We start from the raw sequence: 21,868 nt of genomic DNA, 5'->3' as shown, positions 1-21,868 counted from the left end.
GATTGCTGGTAAAATTCATGTTCTGGGAATAATAAGTTAATTAAGTAGTAAAATATCGCTGCAATCGAAAAGTTTTGGAATAAATTTGAATAAGGAATAAAAAAAAGTTTCCTTCCAGGCAGGATTCGAACCACGAAAGTCTTAGTTACCAGTCTATCGTGCTCTGGAGTGAACAAGGCTCTGAAATCAGCTACAAGGGTCGGTCTGTTTTTTTTGCCACTACTGTAGACAGACGAATATAAAAATTAACTGCTAACATTAATTGTAAAGTTTCGAAATTAAAACTTAAATAAAATATGAAAATACCCAAGAGCCCCGACCTTGATAAACTCAGCTGGCGTAGCGTGTGAAGTACAAGATGCTTCCTGCATATCACGTGACAGCGTAGTAAATCATGGAAAATTATAGTTACTCGCTATAAGTACGCACAATTGTTTCTTAATGCATCGTTCTAAGAATGTTTCTACATCCTATAATTAGTGTTGCAGCTAAATTGTTATAATTGTTTATTTTATGTGGAGATTTGTGTGCACAGTTTGAGGAGAATTTTCAACATGAACTCATTATCTCTATTATCTAATATTATTTGAAATATATTAACATTCTATGTATTTTAGCTTAATTCTGCTACACGGTTTATTTCAGTGTTTAATTAATAGTTCATAGTATTTTGTTGTTTAATTCGTAAATAACTCTTGTATACATGTAACTCTCATCTAAATCAAATTGTTGAATTTTTTGTTCATGCATATGTATATATACTTTTTGCTGGTTGAGTGGAAGAGAAGGCCTTACGGCCTTAACTCTGCCAGCTAAAATAAATCATTATTATTATTATTATTATTATTATTATTATTATTATTATTATTATTATTATTATTAAAAGTTTCTTTGTAAGCCAATATGTGTAGAAAAACTTTTCACAATAGGGGTAAAATCACTAACAGTGATTTAAATTTCCGTCCAAAATAATGGAAAAGTTTGACTTATTATTAATACTAAGAAAAGTGAAATCTGGAAATAAAATAATGTACAAGAAAACATATTCAACGCTGCTTTATAGCATCATGTATTTTACACGTAAAGTATTAATACACCTTTTTCTGCATAATTACTATTAAAATAAACTTTACTTACGAAATTTTACTTGTAGGAGCTGTATTTATTCTTCTTTATTTTGAAGCAAATTTATTTAGCTTCTGCTAAAGTTGAATTATTATGAACCAAGGAAAATCTCTAGTTACATTTCATATTAAATCAAGACGAAATAATTCTAAACTGGTGTTTATACAACCAAAAATCTAAGTTTAGCTTAATTGAAGATTAATTAATACTGCCTTATCTCAGATTATTTGTACAACTGGCCCTTAGGCTTCGGTCACACCGAAGGAGGCATGTTTGTCGCCTGGTGGTTGGGTAGTCGCCTGGATGAGTAATCCAAGTGGTCAAAGATCAGTCAGGAACAATCGGGACCGGCCGCACCGCATGGACCGTAACCTGGCGTGTTACCTAACAACTTACTATCCTAATATGAAGCACTGATAGCAGTTCTTTTCAAATATTAGAGGCTTTGGAATCCGTCCGACGAGCTGCATGAAAGCGCTGAGGCGCTGAAAAATTGTGGAAGACGTAGCACAGTAATTAAAAATAGACTCGAAAGAATATCATGCACACAATATAACGGTAGATATTACAAATCATATTTCAAAGAAGTATTTTATAGTCAATTTTGAAGGAGGCATATGCCCACTGTTGAGAAAACAATCAGTCACCGGCAGAGGTGCTTGTCTTCTGATCCGGGCGTGATTTGATTGCTACTTGAACCGATTACCTGGTTGATTTTTCCCAGGTTTCCTCAATCATAAGACGAATGTCAGGTAATATATTGTGAATCCTTGACCTCATCTCGCCAAATACCATCTCGATGTTACCAATTTCATCGATACTAACAGCGTCTCTAAATAATTAAAAACAATACAAACAAATGAGGAATAACTGGCGACTAGGTACCTAACGTGGCTGTGTGACCACCATGTATTTTACCCAGGCTACTATGCCACCACCAGGCGATAAACAGGCCTCCTTCGTTTTGGTCGCAACCTTAGCTTACCAAAAATGTCCCATAAAGCCTTCAAACATGTTTCAGATAAACCAGTTGCCAATATTAAGAACAATGAAATAACGCTGTTTGATTGTTGTTTAACTTTTATCACGCAGCAAGGAAACCAACACTGAATTAAACATGAATGAGTCAAGATCACAGAAAACGTCCTCATTATACAGGGACATCATTTTATTTTTACTAACATTTTTAATATTAACCTGGCTATACCTTTGGATTAATGGTTCAGTTGGAAGTTTACTAGTAGAGGGGGTGGGAATGAAGTACATTAAAAAACTCAGGTACAATAAAAATTGAAGTAAAAATAAAATGATGTCACTGTACTTTACAATGTTCATACTTAATGGCATATTTGCAATGCGATCCTCATCATCATCATCATCATCATCATCATCATCATCATCATCATCTGGCTTCCGAGTTGGGCCACAGATTTGCTCGTTCCGGTCTCATATTAAAGGTCGAGAAGGGTTGTGAAAACTGGACAATCAAGGAAAAAGATAATTCAAGAATAACTGCGACAGAAATTAAATATTTAAGAAGAACAGCGGGTTATAAATGGAACGACTACAAAACAAATATAGAAATTTTGGAAGAATTGAGAATGACATCAGCCTTTGAACAAATTTGAAATTGTAACTAAGTCAAAGTAGATACAACATGTCAATAGGGTGGCCCCGCAACAGATATCCTACATTACTAAAAAATTACACACCTGCGATTACAAGAAACCCTGAAGGAGATGGATTAACTGTGTCATCAGATATCGTTTTGTATTTAAGTTTGTTTGTGTGTGCTATTATGCAGAAATTAGTGTCTCAAGAGTAAAGAGAATGTTTCTTTGTTGCGGAAATAAAAAATTAATGCTAATAAAATTAGTGGAACAAGGATCACATGAGGATGACAATCTTAGTATATTTGTTTCAGATGTCTGCCCTTGTGGTAAACCAGTGTTCGATATTTATAAACAAATTGCATCTACCTTGCGCAACATACTACTCAACAATTTTTTTGTAAAATTAAAAATGATCTTGCAAGTACTAGCAGCTGTGGCAAGAAGAGGAAATTAGAAACATTGTGTAGAATTCCATGATATATTGCATAACCCTATTGAATAAAAATTTAAGAATCACGGGTAATGCTTTTTATTTTGAACAAACTAATGTGATATTTTCAAGGTCAGTCTGCAGACCTGCCTCAAGCTAATATTATCGAGCCTATACGGCGTTAAAAACTGAATTATTCCCTGAGTTGTGAGATATTAAGTAGGCTATCTGCTGGAATCACCTTTAATTCGCTCACTGATATAACATGGCTACTGTTTTTAGAAATCAAAATTTGAAAATCTGCTTTTATTTCATGGTAGAATTTAGAAACATTTTACATCCAAGCAGACTAACGTGACTGATGTCGGCCCCACAAATGCATTGTAGCGGCGTTGCCACATTCAGTGCGGTGACCTTTCATCAAGTAGGCCGTGTACATCATATAGGCCTAGTGATGATAATAAGGGCATATGTAGACATAAACCGTTAATACCGACAAAATGTTTGAAAATAATGCTTAAGGCAAATTTATCATTTTACTGTATTAAGACTTGTATTCCACTCAGACACAAGTACGTAATACCAAATGAAAAGTTAAGTTTTTCTTTTAATAGCTTTACAGAAACTATAAAAATTGTATAAAAGAAGTGACTGAAGTCCCATTGACCATGCACCGAAGAATTGCGATAAATAGATAAATAAATAAGTAAATAAGTCAATGAATAAATAAGTAAATGAATAAATAAATAAATAAATAAACGAACAATCAAACAAATAAATAAAAAATAAATAAGTAAATGAATAAATAAATAAATAAATAAATAAATAAATAAATAAATAAATAAATAAAAATTTTAATTTATACGCTAATTTTTAGACTTCCTGCGGCTCGGTGAAAAATGTAATCAGAGACTTGTTTTCTTACTGCTTAGAGTAGAGACTATACGACGACTTTTGTAAATCCATACGTTTTGAATTTCGGAATTTTTTTTCGATACGCCCTAACCCATAACCCTATTGCTACTCTGTGCCGATTATCCCGTGAGATGGGAGCTTTAAATATCCGCAACTCTAAGGACTAATGATAGGGAATCACGCTGTACCTTGCTTTTATTATACAAAGAGTTCTTCATAAACTAAGACTTCATCTGCGTAATCATTTATCTTGTCAAGGACAATTATCTCCTTTGTGTACAAGGAAAACAACGTTTTCTCTTAAACAAAATTGTTGCAATTTATATTTTGTTTACATAGTTTAACTCTACAACCAGCATCAAAGAGTTCAGTGTCTGGCATCAAGGTTAAAAACTCTCACGTTCCTGTTTACTTAATGAATATTCATCTTATTAAGTGTTTTGAAACTTGTCACAGTTTCGTAGTGCAGTGGAAAGGTGCGATCCTTTCTATGACTTGATCTCCACTTCTTAACGTGTCTGTTAAAATGAAAGCATAAAAGATAGATATAATCTTAATTCTTGTATAACCGCTAAACGCGTTATTTTTTCTATGTCCACTGAGACAAAAATTTCATTTATCGTTTTAAAGTAATGTGAATGTCTTAAGAACTAGTTCTGTATATCCTGTAACAAACAATTTATGAGAATTAAGTCAGTAAATATTACGTAATTCGATTATATTATGTAAGTTTTAGATCATTTATTGCAACTAATTCACAGTTGAGTTATAATACGTATTTATAACTTAATAGTACCATTTGCATGTGACATACAAATCTGCATTCTTACAGGACAATAAATTGTTAGCAATCAGACACTGGAGTATCTTCCTATTTACACCAGCTGACGAAATGTATGTATCTTGCAGAATTCACTATCCCCGCGTGGTTAATAACACATTAAAACTTTCGTTTTACGGAAGTTGTGTAACATTTATTAAGGCGTTATTATTTTGTAAACGCTATATAGCTGATCTGGTTAATTGCAGTTAATCATAGCTTGAGATGGATATTTTTGCAAGACTACACATAGTATCGATTGCAAATCTCTTCAACTTTAAAGATCTGCAAGCTTTGGTCCTTTCCGTCCATTCTGAAATCTTTGCAAAAATATGCTGCAGATGATCAGGATTATTTTGTTATTTAGTTAACTGTCCGAAGACAGGTTCGAACCCATAAGTGACACCAACAAGGCATCACTCATGAAGCAACTAAGTCACGAGTGAATGGGGTAGGGTGGCCAGTTCCTTTCCCCCTACATTGCATACATCTCTGACTAGTAAAATATTACACTAATCAGACTTCAGACGTATACAAAGAATTGTTCTCCCTCTGATACATATCACCAAGTAAATTGTAAATTACGTTTTATTTAACGACCCTCGCAACTGCCGAGGTTATATCAGCGTCGCCGGTGTGCCGGAATTTTGTCCCGCAGGAGTTTTTTTAAATGCCAGTAAATCTACTGACATGAGCCTATTGCATTTAAATACACTTAAAATGTCATTGACTTGGGTCGGGAACGAATCCGCAACCTCGGACACATATCGCCAAGTAAGATGTAGGACCTACTGCCTGATGATAGATGTACTGTACATATCCTGCTTAGAATAATTAAAAAGTATACAACTATTGTTTTGGAACTGTACATTTTGAGTTTAAGGTATAAGTTATATAGCGAACTGTATGTTTTATAATTAAGTTAATTGTAATTGTTTACATAACACATTTCACATTATGCATTGTGATTATTTCATTTTATATTACTGGTGTTTATTGTTTATTTAAGTATTATTAATAAAATTACTGCAAGTCCGAAATAAAAATAAATGCATTAAATAGTCAAATCAATTGTATGCCTATTTCAAGCAAAAATATGTTTGTAATTAGACAAAGTAAATTTCCTTCAATATTATTACTCCGTTTGTGTACTCAGAAAATTTTAAGAGTTATTGTATGATGAAATGCGCCTTGTGTTCTGTCTAGCCTGCAAAACATATTGGGTAAGCGCTTGAAGTTCGAACATTCGGTCGGATGCTCAACTTCGTCGGATGTTTTCTGATCGGCTGAACATAAACCGGTTGTAAGCCCTGTTCTGCAGCTAATTGTGCTATCGACACTGAATAATAACCGCTAAAAATGTTTTCACTGCGTCAGTATACTTCTCACTACTATACGGAAGCAATTGCATTGTCGGCGTCAGGATTAATGGAGATCGTAAAGATTCGCGGTTACGATTTCCAATATTAGTTGCTTCGAAACATTTCACTATCATTTAGACATATGTACAACATGTTTTCTTTCAGAATAAAAGAAATGAATCGTATCAATCGGGACAAGTATGAAATGTACTGTAAGTGATTTTAGTAGTTCTGTATTATACAAATATTTATTATTTTCCTTCGAAATTTCCCCAAATTTCATTACATTTCCCTGACGATTCCATTGTAAATGTTCATCTTCTCAAAACTTCCTAAGGTGAGTAAAAATTCCATGAGTTATGGGTTAATATGCCCAGACCTGACAACTCTGGGTAGGAGGGCGAAATGCACTGCGCTGAGGCTTGAGGAAGAACGAGGTCAGACGCCAACAGTCAGTGGCCCCGAGAGTGACATCACTACCTTGATGAATGGTTACAGGTCGGCTTTCCATAACGAGTGCGCCAGAATTCGTGTTCGGTTTGTTGTAGCTAAGTCGTCTTGGGATACTTGCGCTTCAATTATCATCTCACTTCATACTTTTTCTGTTACATTTCCTTCCTCCAGAGTAGCCTTCTATCTGTTAAATTGCATTTAGAGAAAAATCTCTCATTATTGGCACTTGATATGGACAACCGAAATAAGGTACGAAAATTTTACTGAAAAGACTCCAGGCAACTTTCATCATGGCTATTAATCGTCGCACTTGTATGTACACAAAGGTACCTGCTCTTCCAAAATTAGTCTTATGGGACATAATTGAAGTAGGGAAAGCCAACTAGTTAATGCGTTAGAAATAGATTGCTTCAATTCATATTAGTTACACAAATGCATACATACATACATGCATACATACATACATACATACATACACAAATGCATACATGAATACATAACATACATACATACATTTTTAGTAGGTTATTTTACGACGCTTTATCAACATCTAAGGTTATTTAGCGTCTGAATGAGATGGTGATAATGCCAGTGAAATGAGTCCGGGGTCCAACACCGAAAGTTACCCAGCATTTGCTCATATTGGGTTGAGTGAAAACCCCGGAAAAAACCTCAACCAGGTAACTTATCCCGACCGGGAATCGAACCCGGGCCACTTGGTTTCGCGGCTAGACGCGCTAACCGTTACTCCACAGGTGTGGACTACATACATACATACATACATACATACATACATACATACATACATTAGTCATAGAAAAATGTTTTGTCGCACAGATACTTTATGTCCCAAAAAGGAGGCAGTGCGCATGATCAGAGGACGACCGACCTGGTTCACAAGAGAAGGACTAGTTGAGGTAATAAAATTAGTTTTGATTCGTTGTATGTCTGATCATGAGCACTGCCTCCTTTCTGGGACTTACAGAGTATTTGTGCGAAAAAATCTTTTTTCTAAGCCTACATACATACATACATACGCAAATGCTTACATAAATGCATACGTACATACATATATAATACATACGTACATAAATAAATACATACCTAAATACCTAAGTACATACATGCCTATATACCTACATACATAAATACAAAAACAAACTAACAATGCAAACAAACCGAAACAGAGACAGACAGGCAAACAAAACAAACACACAAATAAATGAGGAAAGGCAAGTATAGGCCCACCAACTTCTTATTACCGATTGTAGATGAGGTTGCTGCTATCGCTACAAATTGTGTTAACATCTACGAGCTCAGTAGTTCGGACACCTGTCTTCGGTAGTCGGAACTTGGCTGACCTATAGGAAGGAAGTAAAGAAGCCAATTCCCTAGCTAAAACTGAATCAATATACATTTTCTATTTATCGCTACTTTTGCACGAAAAAAGACAAATAAGTCAAAATATGCGACAAAATAACTGTTCAGGAATATGGCAAGACATTTTTAAATCGCGTTTGTTAATTTAAGCAATTTTCTCATTTTCCGCTAACAACGGAATACCTTACTTCTCGCATATTATACGGCAGTGGGAAATGGAGGTAGCCTATGTTACGTACGAGAACAAACCCTCACATATAATCAAGCACGTACGGAAAATTAATTCAAATCTTTCAACCTTTAATAACAATCATTGCCAAACATTCCTACAAACATGTAGGAAAAAGCATATCCATTTTATTTTTGTTCATATAGGTTAACGATTCGTCTTGCCAACATGACTCAAGACTCCTTGCAAAACACCGCTTGTGTCGCCACGCAAGTTGCATAGCAAGGGTCAAAGATAAACCAGTGACTGAACAGAGGCGTATCTAATATCAGGTTCGATCATCAGTCTCTAAGGAGATTGTTCAACTCTATTAAAAGTGATCTCTCTTCAATTCGACTCCAGTCTAATAATTTGTATGACATTCAAAGTAGCTGCAGAAACTTTTCAAGTCTTGTAAGTCCTAATAACGCAGTGCACCGCATTCGAAAACATAGGAGTGCTTAGCTTGGCTTATACTTAGGCTTCTTTTGGCTCATTGTACACCATTCAGTGTTGCCTCTAATACCGAAGAAAAATAATGCCAAGAAATGTAACAAGTTCAGGAGCATCAGCCTGATATCATACTCGGCGAAGAATTATCTGCGAATACTGAATTGACGTTTGTATTATAAGATGGAAAAACACTTGGAAGATCATTTTGGCTTCAGGAAAGGAAAAGATACGAGAGATGCAATTGGACTGCTACGAAAAATGGACGAAAGATACCTAGAGAAGAATAAAGAAATGTACGTAGTATTTGTGGACCTAGTAAAGGGGTTTGCCAGAGTAGATTCGAATAAACTGATGGGGATCCTTAAGAAAATTGGCGTGGATTGAAAAGAGAGGAGACTAATCAGTAACCTTTACATGAAACAGCGAGTCAAAGTCAGGATAGGAGAAGAAATGTCAGAAGGAAGCGAAATAGGGAGAGGAGTACTTCAAGGATGCCCTTTATTATCCACCTTGTTCGACATCCACTTGAAGGATTTAGTAAAGAACTGTTTTCAAAACATGGAAGGAGTGATAGTAGGAGGAAGAAGAATAAAATGGATAAGATTTGCTGATGACATGGCGTTGTTAGCAGAAGAGGAGATGATACTAAAGGATATGCTACTGCAGCTGTGAACAATATGAGATAAAGATAAATGCAAATAAGACGAAGACCATGGTCATAAGAAGAAAAATAAAGAAAGTAAACTTTCAAATACTTGGGGTGTACTATAAGCAGTAACATGAACTGTTGCCAAGAAGTCAAAAGGAGGATAGCAATGATCAATAAAAATTTCAATAGATAAAAGAGATCTTCTGCGGACCTCTGGAGAAAGAAGTAAGGAAGAGGCTAGTGAAATGCTTTGGGTGGAGTGTAGTATTGTATGGGGCAGAAACATGGACATTACGACGAAGTGAAGAGAAGCGAACAGAAGCATGTGAAATCTAAATATGGAGAAGGTTGATGCGTGTGAAATAGACAGACAGAATAAGAAACGAAGCTGTGTTGAAAAAAGTGGGTGAAGAAAGAATAATGCTGAAGCTGATCAGAAAGAGAAAAAGGAATTGACTGGGTCACTGGTTTAAAAGAAACTGCCTTCTGAATGATGCACTGGAAGAAATGGTGAACGGGAGAAGAGCTTGTGGCAGAAAAAGATATCAGATGATAGACGACATTAAGATATATGGATCATATGCGGAGTCTAAGAGGAAGATAGAAAAGAGGAAAGACTGGAGAATGCTGGGTTTGCAGTGAAAGACCTGCTCTTGGGGCAGAACACCATGAATGAATGTACATCATTATCTATGCAACAGTGTCCAATTTTGAGATATTGTCTGTATTCGAAATAACGTTTTATGTTGTTACAAATCACCATCCTCAATGAAACGTCTCAATCCAATGTTGTCTCAAGTGACAGCACTGCATTGTCAATAATATACCGTCCAATGTTGTCTCAAGTGGTGGACCTGCATGCTAGAATAACGTACAGTTTTGTCTCAAGTTATGGACCTGCATTGTCAATGTAACTTCCAGTGTTGTCTCAAGTGATGGAACTGCATTGTCAATGTAACTTCCAATGTTTTCTCAAATGATGGAACTGCATTTTCAATATTCATATCATTGATAATGTTCTGCCCAAGTACAGGTCTTTTATTGCAAACCCAGCGTTCTCCAGTCTTTCCTACTTTCTACCTTCCTCTTAGTCTCCGCATATGATCCATATATCTTAATTTCGTCTATTTTAATATCTTCTTCTGCCCCGAACTCTTATCCCGTTCATCTTTCCTTCCAGTGCATCCTTCAGTAGGCAGTTTCTTCTCAGCCAGTGATCCAGCCAATTACTTTTTCTTTTCCTGATCAGTTTCAGCATTATTCTTTCTTCACCCACTCTTTCCAATACTGCTTCGTTTCTTAGTCCATTTCACACCCTCTATCCTTTTCCAATTCCACATTTCAAATGCTTCTAGTCACTTCTCTTCACTTTGTCGTAATGTCCATGTTTCTGGTCCATACAATACTCCACTTCACACAAAGCACTTCACTAGTCCTTTCCTTAGTTATTTTTCCAGAGGTTCGCAGAAGATGCTTCTTTTTATATTAAAAGCTTCCTTTTTCACTGCTAAACTCCTTTTGACTTCCTGGCAGGAGCTCATGTTACTGCTTATAGTACACCCCAAGTATTTGAAGCTGTCCAATTGCTCTACTGCCTCATTTAGAATTCGCAAGTTTCCCTTCTTTACTTTTCTTCCTATGACCATGGTCTTCGTCTTACTTTTGCATTTATCTTCATCCCATACTGTTCATAGGTATCATTTAACTGCAGTAGCATATCCCTTAGTATAATCTTCTCTTCTGCAAATAACACCATATTATCATCTTCAATATAACTTCCAATATTGTCTCAAATAATAGTCCTGCGTCATGAATACAACTTCCGATGTCTATCTCAAGTAATGGAACTAAATTGTCAATACATAGTGTGTCAAAAGTGGTGGTCAAAAATTTAGGAATGAGAAGTAAAAAACGAAAAGGTACAAAAAGGTTCCAGTAAACACAGGTCCGCAAATTGAACGTTTACAATATTTTTTTTTTGGTCGGGGCCCCCATTGCACTCTTCCTATCTCATTCTCTTCGAAGTGTGAGATGATATGCTTAACGGTGGATAGGTAGAGAAGGACACGTGTCTAGATCACCGGATTTAAATCCTTTGGAGTTTTGTGTATGCGGTTATGCAAAAAGCTTAGTTTATACAACAGACATCACCACGTCTGAAGAATTGCAGCATCGAATTCTGGATGCCTTCCAGCAAACGAAGAATGATCCAGGATCGCTCGAGCGCATTCGCGAGTCTTTGCGGAGAAGACTTGACTCATGCATTCAAGTGCGTGTTCAGCATTTTGAACACCTGCTGTAAATTTTTTTAGTTAACATGTTCATACTATACTAGACATTGTTTATCCGCAAACTTTATTGTTGTCCATATAAAAACGTTTTTTTGTGTGTTTTTAATCACATTTCTGTGATGTTGAAGCCAAAATTATGAATTTTACTGTCTCGTGATTGAAAAATTAAATAAAATTGTCACTGCTTTTGTAGCAATGGCATTATCTCGTAAACAGTTAACTTGCGGATTCATGTTTACTGGACCTTTTTTGCATATCTTCCTTTTTACATTTCACACCTAAATTTTTGACCATCACTTTTGAAACACTCTGTATAACGTTCAACGTTGTCTCAAGTGATGGAACCCCATCTTCAATATAACTTCCAATATTGTACCAAGGATGGCCCTGCGTCATCAACACAACTTCCAATGTCTGTCTCAAATGATGAATCTGAATTCTCAATTCCAATATTTTCTCAAGTCATGATCCTGCGTATCAGCATAACGTACAGCAGTGATGTCAAACCAAGCGCATTTTTCTGACCTTGACGTTGTGCGCGGGCATCAAGCGCTAGGTATGGAAGAAGGAAAAATTATGTATATGAATAAGCAGCCTGTTGAATTAAGAAAACAGTGGTGCACAAACTTCAAACGGAACGTGAAATTTTATGTCGTTATTTTTATATGGCTTCTTTCTGTTTGATATTTTATTTATTCTCTGTAAAACAAAAGTAGGCTACTAAAACCAATTTCTTAATATTGCAGTTGTGATTTAAACGTTAGTAACATAATAAAGTGTTAAGAAGGAATATTCACATGAATTCCACAATAGTACAGTGATACTATACTATGTGAATGAAACACATCATTCATAAAGAAAGTGATATTCCAAAGAAAGAGATTGAGTATGACATGTTAAGTTGGAATTGATATTGATGGTATATTTAGCCTTATAAAAGTAATCAATAAACTAATCAAAACGATATTATAATACAAAGCAAAGTTACCTAGGTATATGTTTTAACTGTAACTAATATTACATAAGAAAATTCTTATCGCATTATGGTTTTAAGGTGATATTGGTGCGCAACTTCCTATTATCTGAATATTAACTTAAATTATATTCTCGAAACCTGCTGAAGCTATAGATCTGACATTTTTACAACACATGAGCACATATTTTTGTTGTGATGTAACAGTGGTTGCTTTGTTAATTCATTTTCTTACAAACATTTTCCATGCGAATATTTTCAAAATTTTCAATACACTATCTTCAATATTACGTACTTACGATATATTAAATTTACGAAAACATTGTTTCAATACCTGTAAGGCAACTAAATAAACATATCCGAAAATTTTACTTTTCTATAAAAAAGTTGAGAATAACTTATTTTCATTTTGAATAAAAAAGCAAACTTATGAAAAAATGAGCATTGAAATTAAAACTTACATTCTTATAATGCACTTCTCAGACAAATATAAAAATTAACATGGATACAGTTTTAATAAGTTCTCTTTCCATTATCCATTGAATCAGTGCTGGCCATCCCTGCATATATCTCGACCAAGCGGCATATACTACCTATTTCGCCTGTCTCTTTCCTTTCCGTTGTAAAGCGCTCAGGCTCTTCTGAGCTCTAAAGCGCGCGTTTACGCCTATGGGCATCAGTTGACATGACTGACGTACAGACTGTCTCAAGTGATGGACCTGCATTGTCAATATAACGTCAAATGTTTCAAGTAGTGGCCCTGCGTCATCAATATAAGGTCCAATCTTGTCTCCATATAGCGTTCAGTGTTTTCAACTGGTGGTCCTGTATGTTCAATATAATTTCCAACGTCTCAAGTGATTACTTTGAATCTTGGTGACAACACGTCCCAGGAACAAAATCGCCTGTCCAACTTGAGTTGAAAAAAGCCGATGTAGGAACTTAAATTGAATTCCAACATATTTTAAAAATATTAGACTAATAATAATCTTCTCGGGCTTGGATTTATATAAGACTATTCTGCAACAGGATGAACAGGATGATGGATCGCTCACTGGAGAAAGTTGGAAGAGATGAAGAGCTCAGCGCGTATCACGTATTGGAGATCATTTGGTCGTGGTGAAGGTAAAGAAAGTTACGTTCTCAAGACCATCTAAAGTGAGTTGCCTTCGGTTTTCTCATTCTCGCTTGCTTTCTCCCATATGCCGCGCAATGTAATCATCGAACTTCTACCACAGCGTTTACAAGTCATTAGCTATATCGCAATACAATTTTGGCCGGTTGTGGACGAAGGTCCTAGAAAAAGTACAGGCTCCTCTTCTATGTAACATATGAGTAGTCTCTTTTGGAACACGCGAGTTTGGTCCTCTGCTTTCAGCTTACCCCTGAGATACTGAAGATTTTTTGTTAATAAATAGGGCCTAGACATCATCGTATCACGCTATGTGGATCGTAGACTTTTTATAACAGTAAACTGTATCGAATATTTCTGAAAAAAAAAAAAAATTGCAGTAACTCTAAGTCCCTATAATAATTCTTATTTTTAAAAACATACATTCGTTTTTATTTTTATAAATTACCATTTATAATTAAAGACGTTTTCTTAGTCTCACAACATTGTAATGAGTATAAGTGTACACGGGGTATACAATACGGCACGTGACCTTCAGAGAGAGAGAGAGAGAGAGAGAGAGAGAGAGAGAGAGAGAGAGAGAGAGAGAGAGATTGCTCACAATCGCAATAAATAATGTGCACTGCAGGGTCAATCTACAACAGCTTTCTTACTCCTAAACAAGTACAGTGTACTTCAATTCAACAATTTTTATGATATTATGCACTACTAGTTGAAATAAAGGTGCCTGAAACAATTACGAAATTACAGAAGTGTGTACAGGAATTCGGAAGACAGTATGTCCGTGTAAATGGCGACATAATTGTGTGTAATTTATGTTCTAAAAGATGTATTTACAGCAACACTCTAGTTAAAAATAAACTTATAAATCTTTTGAATTTGACAGAAAGAAGCGAGTCTGACGATCTGCCTTCAACTAGTAATTCAGTGACAGCGGACAAATTTAGTAGAGATCTGTATATGAAATGTTGTTGCATGCTAACATATTTTTCAAAAATTTGAGCACAAGTACTTTAAAAATTGTGTTGGAAAGTACACTTGTACACAAGGGCAGTTCGTGTGTTACAGTAGTACAGGTATTTCAAGTTAAGGTTTACAGCAAAGGTTATTGTTATATATAGGCTTAAACACTGCATTAAGAACGGTACCTATGAAACAGTAACATTTGAAGTTAAAATTTTACATCAAGGAATATTGTAATATAGGCTTAAACATGTCGTTAAGGTGAAAGAGTACGATGAAAGAGTAATGGAACGGAGAAAAATTCTCTCCCGGCGCCGGAGAGAATTTTTCTCCGTTCCATTATTCTTTCATCGTATGATGACGCAGAATATCTGCATGGAAATATCATATGTACTTCGGTACATTAAAATAATATATATGATATGCGTAAATCACTTCGTGATTTAAGACGGCGCTTATTCCGTCGGATCCCGGCCAACTAGTCACTCATAACGAGTGCACCTCAGCACATGTGTGGACTTCGGTCCTATGTTCATAGACATCTATGACGTAGTGCAGAGGGCGGCCACTAGAGGGAACCCAAGAGTTGGAACTTAATCAGAGACAATTCTGTCCGACGCCGGGGTGGTATCCGGTGTGGCTTAGTGGATAAAGCATCAGCACGTAGAACTGAAAACCCGGGTTCAAATCCCGGCGCCGGAGAGAATTTTTCTCCGTTCCATTACTCTTTCATCGTATGATGACGCAGAATATCTGCATGGAAATATCATATGTACTTCGGTACATTAAAGTAATATATAAAATAATATATATTTCGTTAAGAGCTGTGCCTCTGAAAGAGTGACATTTTAATTTAAAAGTTTACAGCTAAGACCATGTTTACATTTTGCAATACGCAACACAGCCCTACTCTTGAAATCATTCTTTTATATGTGTGTTTGTTGTTCTTGACACGGGAAAAATCTGTTGTCATCATACATCACCAAGCACCACTACTCTCGTCAAGTCATTTAGCTCATTGCACAAACTCTGTACTCACTTATATTCAAAGAATAAGGGCTAAGATGCCGGTCTCTATTTATAACTAACCAATAATAATAATAATAATAATAATAATAATAATAATAATAATAATAATAATAATAATAATAGAACACAGATTTCGTTGTAGTTGACACAGTTTCTCTGTTCCCGGTTTCTATTTAATTATATCTAAACAGAATGTCCTCTAGCATCTTAGCCTTCATTAAATCTATCCAACTCCATCTCCTCCATCGCCCTAGGCCAGTGGTCGTCAGCACTCGCTGAAATGTGCAAAGGGTAAGCGCAGCCGTCCCGTATGCAGCAGGAAGAGTTAGAGAGCATACCCGCTAGCAGCACCATGGTAAACTGTGTTCTCCGCGGCTAAGAGACGCTAGCCCCAGGGTGCTCTGTGCTGACGACCGCTTCCCTAGGCGATCTGGGACATTTCTTCGTCCTGGTTGTAATGGAATTTGTGTTGAACAAATCAAAGTTTGCAGAGGATTTTTATCGGTGGCTCTCATTTCCCTCAATCCCATCAACACTCTCCAACTTCCCAACTTAATTAAATAACATTAATTTATTCATCAATCATCAACATCTGCCTACAGTTAAGTCTTGAAGATAGTACGGCTCTCTGATGTTGATACACGATTTAAAGACTTGAGGGGGGGGGGGGACCGGGCTCCGGGTTTAACCAGGTTGTCGTCTTTGATGGAATGTGGCTCTCTCAGAGCTGGGATAGGATGGCCAGCCTCTCAGCATCGGATTCACAAACTCCATCCAGTGGTTACGCGTCGGACTTGCACAGTCATCGCATATTTAAGGCGCAAAATGGATCATGAGTAGCTGCATGGATCGTTTCTAGGTCCAGTCCTCGAAAATCCAAGCCAAGCCACGATATTATAAAACATAAGTGCTTTTATTTCACATTTTTATTGAAAGAGAATATTTTAATCCCTGCTATGATTAGGCCTACACTGCATTCAGTAACTAAGAATGAAGACACTAATATGATTGTATTGAACAGTCGTGTCATTCTCGCAAGAAAAGTTTTAATTGGACATTTTCGTAGAAAGACTCAGACTATGCAGAAAGCTTGTCTGTTTACTTTACAATTCCTATTTCCTCAATCATCTTCGCAAATAAAAGTACACCACATTGGCATCGATTAGCGTCCCACTTTCTACCGTTTACGACAGAAAAACATCTGTAGTTTCTGTATACACTTAAGGTATATAAATAAAGAATATGTACATAACCGGCACGTAAATACAAGCGGTGTATATTGCACTTAAGCAATGCCGAGGTGTGATGTCATTAACAAGATATAGGAAGTGACTGACTTATGGGGTGAAAGGACTAAAGACATTACGAAAGTTAAGTACCTTACTACGGAGTTATTAGTGAGACATTCGTACCTATGCAAGAAATGCTTGAGAACTTTTAACTCCTCCCACCTAATATTTGGTTTCTTGTTTCAGTTAAAAATTTCCCCAATGACGAGCGAGATGCCTCAGTGGTAAGATACTGGATCCGTATTCGAGAGGTCCCGCGTTTAAATTACGGAGACGTCCAATCTGATCGGTGTTTTAGTGTTTCCTCGATCATAAAATAACTAGGAAAGAAACGCAAACTCAGGACTGGTTCCCACTTCCACCACAAAGGTACAGATATAGTTACCGTTTGGCAAGACCTGATGGTGAACATTTAGAGTAGTGCACAACCGGTTACGAAAAATATAAATTATATATTGCTACAGAACGCCTGGCGCTATAGACAGTATGCAAAGCTCTTTCGTCTCGCGGAGTGATCTAGTGTTAGGTTTAACGAATGTCCGGCTCTTTCTCGGGTGGACGACTCTGTATCATGAAAGACAGACGACATTAAGCCAGCCAGGATTATCAGGAATCGTTACAAGGACGCGATTATCATCGTGTACATTTCAATTGGTATTTCCTCTTCATTCATTCATTCATTCATTCATTCATTCATTCATTCATTCATTCATTCATTCATTCATTCATTCATTCATTCATTCATTCGGGTATTGCACTTAGGTATCGTCAGAAACAACAGATCATGAAGCTACAATCATAGCTTGAGAGTGTTTTTATTTTTGTTAATAACTTTTTATCCTTAAAATGATGTATTAATGAAATAATAATAAATCCACTTAGAATAATTAAACGCATAGGATATATTAACAATTACTCTTTTACAGATAACCTATGTATTTTGAGTTTAAAGTATGAACGTTACGTACTTATTTGCTCTTCTATTTTGTAAGTAATTAAAATTTATTTTATTCTTGCATTTGTTTACATGTCATATTTTATCTATGCATTACCCTTATTTCTTTTGTTGTCACCGGTGTCCATTAGTTGATTTATATATTAGTTATTAAGATAAATGTACCAAAGTGTCCAATCAATTATAGGCCTATTTCAAGCTAACATTTTTTTTATTAGGAAAAGTAAATTTCCTTTAATTGTTACTCCATTTGTGTAGTCAGAAAATGTCATCAGAGTTCTTGTATGGTGAAGTGCATCTGATGTTCTGTTTACCCTGCAAAACATTAGGCGCAATCGCTTCAAAATTGGATATCCGATCGGATGTTCAACCTCGCCGGTTGTTTTCCGACCGGTCGAATATAAACCGGTTCTAAGCGCTGTTTTGCAGCACTCTAGTGACATGTCTCAGATTGGTCGCTAGATGACAACATACAGAATGAAAAAGGAATGTACAGTTCGCGACAATAAGAATGGGCCGACTCTTGGTCGTTAGAAATGTAGAGTTTTACTGCGCGGTTCACACGTGTAAACGAACTGCACTTGAATGCACTGCTGTGATGTTTGTTCAGTGAAAATCGTCCGTCTACAATATAGTTAACCTTATGAGGTGTGTGTGGTGTAGGGTTAATTTGTCTCCTTTCTGTAACATGGGTTCATGGGTACGCCTTCTGGTAACGTATTTTTTATTGTTTTAGCTTTAATTGATTTGTTTTAAATGTTAAATGCATTTGTTAATAAACTTTGTTGTGCTGTCTTGCAAAATTATTGGTAATTATGTTACTCGTCATGAAAACGCCGATAAAATATAAAAATCACATTTCTAAAATTGTCGGTTTGAAAGCATTTATTTACTGCTAAGAAGTGGCAGTTAAGCAATAGAAAGTCTGTGTGTGTTTATTTGATTTGTGTGATTTTACCTGTTTTGTGGGAGAATACACGGAAGGTATAAAACGTAAACCTTCCATGGTTTGTACGACGGATGTCAATGGGCACAGAGTTTAACGTCAGGTTTAAGAATATGCAATTAATGCAAGGCAGACGGTTTTCGGATTTTCTAAGGGGCCAATGTTGAATATTGAAGAACTGCGAGCTCTTTCTAATAAGACACGGCGTGTTGTCCGATAAATATGTGTGCAAATTGTGGAACTGTAGAATAAGCGAGGTTTCGTAAAGTTGAGGATCAGTGACAGGTTAGGTTTGGCTTGTTCAGACTTTTAGTATGACTTTCATGTACGTTTTCTAGTAGATGGGAAGATACAGTAGATAGCGAGTTTTCGTAAGTTCGAGGATCATTGAAACGTTAGGTTTGGCTTGTTCAAGCTCTTGGTAGGCTTAGCATATACACATGGTAGATGTACACATATAAAAGTATAATTGAGGCAGTAGCTAGAAAAATGGGCCATAAGTAAAAGTCATGTTTAGAGAAAAGAATGATTGAAATATTTATTTTTATGTAATTGCGATTTGAATGCACTTTTATCAAAATAACAATTTGCATACTGTTGCAATAATATTTGTTTACAAGTTTTTGTTAAAGAATGCAGATTTTGTGCAGAAAACCATTATTATATATTTTTAGACCTACAATAAAATGGACCAATATTGCCAATATTGTTCAATAAAATGGAAATTTACCATAAAGTTATATTAATGAGATTGAAAGTTTGTATTTTCTGTTCGTTTTATGTAAACAACGGTCCGCCCCTGCATTAGAACAGAGCATCTGTTTTGTACCGGTATGTTTGTATCCGCTTGAGCTGTACTGTGTAGGCCTACTTGTAAACTCCCTCCTCCCCATCGAGTAACGTTGCCAAACGCCTAAATTGTAAACTTTAATAATAAGTTAAAAATTGTGACATTTTTCTTCCTTATGACATGAACAATCATCAATAAATATTAAGGGCCGTTATACCCCTTAAACCCTGTATTTTTTTGATAGAGTGTAGAAGGTATACAACTGCAGCCAGATCATTCCAAACTTGATGCGTCTTAGTAAAAAAAAAGGAAGCGTCATAGATATTAAACGTTTTTGTATGAAATATCTCAAAGAATAACGCCTGAAGTTAATGACATTACTTACGGTTCATCCTGTGTATTTTGTGACATCACTATACTTTCTCTGACGGTTCATGATTTCCGCGTAGCTTGAACGCAATGCCTCGGATATCGTGAAGACGAAAACTTGCTCTATAACTGCAAACAAGCCACAGATCCTGTGGTAGTTCAGAAGTTACGTTATGTGTTCCCATGCGTAAGTTAAAACGAATATTGTTAGATTCACTATCTTCCAGATCGGTGATCACAAATAGTCTAACATTGCATAAGCGATTGAGACAATAACCCTGTTACGTTTAATGTGACAAGAGCCACTTACATGTCGAATATTGTGTAATGTGTTTGTTTAGCGGTCTAAAGCATTATGTTGTAACAGCAATTTTGAGAGCTAGTGCAATACATTACACAAACGTAGCGACAAACGCAATTAAAATCTACGATGAGAAGCCGTGGGCGACTGACCGTGAAGGGGTGGGTTTTTATAACCCATCCCATGATGGACCTATTCCGTGCGCTACCGAAGAGAGTATGGTAACGTCACAGTCTAATATATAGTCACTAAGCTCAATACGTAGGGAATATGCATCTATAGATATTTGCTAACCACTAGGATCGCTACTATCGCCTCATCACAGACAATGCGAAATAGTACGGGCACAATCTATTGTTCCTAGTACCCTCAACAACTCAAGCTTCACGACTGTATATACTAGACTGTGGTAACGTGTTTTGCTCCAGTTGCTTCGCTATATCAGTAGCGGACGTTTTTTAACATAATACTAACAAAAAACATGACATATTACTATGTAACTAATTATTTATTCATATTTTTAATGAGATTGATGAAAGTGTATAAACGTCCGAAACATCATTTTAATAATAATAGTTTTATTTTCCCTGGCAGAGTTAAGGCCATCAGGCCTTCTCTTTCACTCAACCAGGATCAAATCACATACAGAAAAATACATACCAGTATACATCAGTCACTCATCACCAGAGCCAGGAAATTGGTACCAATACTGGTAAGTTGTGTGAGCTTGTACTATATCTCTACCGAATGAAAAGTAATGCATCTCTCAATGTCAGTGAACCAGAACGACAAACATGTACAACCGGGTGGTGACCAAACATGTGCTCCAATCGTCCACGTCCTTAGCAGAAGAAAATAATGAACGAATAATATAAACAAAAAGAAATAATTTGTAATTACTGTATAAACTTCGTAACTCCCAATCTAAAATAATTTATCCACACACATAACAACATACAAAGTATACAATTATGATTCTAGCCTCACTGTAACAAGTAACAATGAACACTCTCATGTTATCAAAGGAAATAATCTTTTTATGTTTAGAAAAAAAAAACAATACTTGTACTCTGAAAATATTCGTTCTACGTCACAAGACGTTACTGGAACAAATGAAATATAATACAGTACTTCTTACTATCATCAAGTGAACAACAACTTTGTGAATCTAATAGTGTATCTCGTATGTGACACATAATATTAGCCATACCAACACATAAGACATCATCGTATTCATCATCATACACAATCTCGCTCTCGCGCGTGTGGAATTCCCTACCCAGTGACATCAGAGACTGTCGGAATTTAGCAGTGTTTAAAAACAAACTTATTAAGCATTTTCTTACTGCGTAGAGTAGATTTAATTTTTACTTAGTCAATAAAAAGAAATTCTCTCTTCTTAACTTTTCCAACAAACTGTCTA

The 21,868-nt window shown here is 36.0% G+C and overlaps 1 protein-coding gene across 2 annotated transcripts in view; it reads left to right on the top strand.

Moving 5' to 3' along the window:
- Positions 1-21,868, top strand: part of LOC138707842 (hydroxysteroid dehydrogenase-like protein 1) — a 245,405-nt gene that overhangs the window by 44,068 nt on the left and 179,469 nt on the right. The window lies entirely within an intron of this gene.

The sequence above is a fragment of the Periplaneta americana genome, chromosome 10 (assembly GCF_040183065.1).
Source record: "Periplaneta americana isolate PAMFEO1 chromosome 10, P.americana_PAMFEO1_priV1, whole genome shotgun sequence".
Lineage (NCBI taxonomy): Eukaryota > Metazoa > Arthropoda > Insecta > Blattodea > Blattidae > Periplaneta > Periplaneta americana.
Note: the sequence above shows the minus strand (reverse complement) of the source record. Positions and strands in the feature narration are given on the sequence as shown.